General features: G+C 36.0%; 1 non-coding gene across 1 annotated transcript; it reads right to left on the bottom strand.

Annotated features, from left to right (window-relative positions):
- Positions 1–1,633: 1,633 nt before the first annotated feature.
- LOC124891627 lies at positions 1,634–1,740 on the bottom strand. The gene has a single exon (XR_007049770.1). It is a non-coding gene; the product is annotated as a small nucleolar RNA R71 (small nucleolar RNA).
- Positions 1,741–2,475: the final 735 nt, after the last annotated feature.

The following is a 2,475-nucleotide window of genomic DNA, read 5'->3' as shown; positions in this document are numbered from 1 at the left end:
CGGTTGCGCTAGCCGTGATTACGGTGAATCTGGTGCAATCGCGATCACGCATGATTTAGCTCAGGGGCAATTTCATAATTTTCAGCAGCCGACCCCAAATCCTTTAAAAGCTTAAAACCCATTCCCATTTTTTGCATTCTACAAACTATCAATACTTTGAATTACAAAGTGAAACCTTAAATTAGGAAAGAATTATAAATTTCATTTTGAGATGTTTATTTTTGTTTTTATGACAAATGGATCCCTTGAACAACCCCATTTGGTATATGTTTCTATCTTTTCTTCATGAGTAGCAAAATATTTTAGTCTTGGGATTATTTAGTCTTGGGATTATTTTGATTGTATTTGTGTACATTCTAGTTAGATAATAATGGGTTATACTATTTCTTTATTAAAATGGTTGGAATTTGTGGGTGAAAACCGTATGCTCTTGAAATCCTAAACCATCTTTGATAGAAAGGTTTGGGTGAACTTTTGGAATCCTCAACATCTGTGAAAGAGGGATGCAGAAACCAAGGCAATAATATACAATTATTAGGTTTTCTTTACTCATTTTCACTATCTTAGACATAAGGGTGACTTTTCAGTTAACTTTACCTTGGGTATCATCCTAGAAATAGGGATACCCAAATTGAGGTAGTGGGTGAATATGATTTTCACACTTTTTAGGTACCCGAAAGGGTCAACAAGTAAAATCTTTGATGTTTTAGTGATAAATTAGCCTCAAGGGTCCTAGACCTGGCCTACCACATTAGTAACTTAAGAGCATGTACATCAAATCTCACACACCCAAACCTATGTTGCCCTTAGGTAGACATAATCCCAAGTTCTTCAAATATCAAAGTTGCATTAAAGTTTGTTGCTTAGTTTGTGAATTCAAGTTAATAATGATATGCATTTTCCCTTAACCAAGAGAACCCCACTTTTTATTATGTTTACTTTACTAACACTTCGGGTATTATCTTAACAGGACTTAATTTACCATAAGATTAGAAATCTATCTTTCACTCCTTGTGGATTCTACCTCAACACAAATTGGGATATTGACAACAACTATCCTCTTCCACTTTAACTGGTATAAGTAAGAATTATCAAAATGGCATCGTTGCCAGGGAGTAAAATTTATTTTTCATTTGTGCGGTGTTGGTTCTTACTTAGGGTATACCTATAGTGGTATGTATTTATTTTGGTTGTTATTTTATAGGTGATCTACGTATTATACACGGAACCATGAGAGAAAATGCTACAAGCTGGCTCTTTTGACGTCCCCCTTGATGATAAGGGTAAACTCAATGACATTGGTAATTCAAGTTCTATCTAGATCCCACCTACGCAAAGGAATAGTGTCTTTTATGTCACAAGAATCATGTTCTACATGTTGTAAATGAAGGACCTTTTTTTTAGGGCAAGCTTCTGAGGACCCCAACCTTTATTCAAAGAATTTTATAGAAGTGTGTGCACCCTTGATATTTCACACACAACCTAATAGTCCATCCGGCTTGACCTCTGCTCATTTACTTTAATGGGAGAGGCGGTATTATGGCCCCAATATCTTCCAGCCGGGTCTATCAATTCATGGGATAAACTCACCACGGCCTTTATTAAACGGTATTTCCCACCATCCAAAATGATTTAGTTGAGGGATGAAATCATTAATTTTAGGTAATTGAATGGAGAGCCTTTGTATGAGGTATGGGAAATATTCAACGGAAAACTAAAGTAATGTCCAAACCATGACGTCCTGTAGAATATGCTTCTCCAAATTTTATACCATGTATTTGAAGTTGCATTATCATGCTGCAATGAATTTACTTGATTAGGTTACCAAGAAAAATCAAGGATAACATACCCGAGATGCCGAGGTTCATAAGAGTTCTCCCACTATATCCTTGGTTTAAAAGGAACAAAGGAAACAAAATTAAGAAAGAGAGGAGAACATAGCTAAGATGATTATGCAAATAGATCTTTTGACAAAACATGTGATGGGTGCACTAGTAAAACTAGTAAATGTCGTGATATCAAAATCCTATGAAGATGATAAAGAGTCTAAAAAGCCTGATGAGGAGATTTGGTACTTGGAAAACTATCCACGGGTTTCCCTCCGCCTATTAAAGGAAAGGTGGGAACCAAGGTTGATGGACCATGAAAATGATCATGATATGAGGGATAAAGATTGTGACTATGAGTGCTCTGTGCCTTCCCATGATCAAGCAAAGAACAAAGAGCCGAGTTGATCTCGACAAGTACAAGTTCGAAGATGTTTAGGCAAAGATCTTGATGAGAGTGGAAGGAATGGATAAAATGTTTTTTGAAATAAAAGGTGATTTTTTGCTACTTAATAAAACTGTGGTGTCCCTCTATACCTTCATTAAGCAATTGGAAAATCCAATCAGGAAAATTTCCACCTAATTAAATGCTAGGCCAAAGGGTGGTCTTCCTAGTGATAGTATTGTGAACCCAAAGAATAAGGGTCAT

The sequence above is a fragment of the Capsicum annuum genome, unplaced genomic scaffold, assembly GCF_002878395.1.
Source record: "Capsicum annuum cultivar UCD-10X-F1 unplaced genomic scaffold, UCD10Xv1.1 ctg3885, whole genome shotgun sequence".
Taxonomy (NCBI): domain Eukaryota; kingdom Viridiplantae; phylum Streptophyta; class Magnoliopsida; order Solanales; family Solanaceae; genus Capsicum; species Capsicum annuum.
Note: the sequence above shows the minus strand (reverse complement) of the source record. Positions and strands in the feature narration are given on the sequence as shown.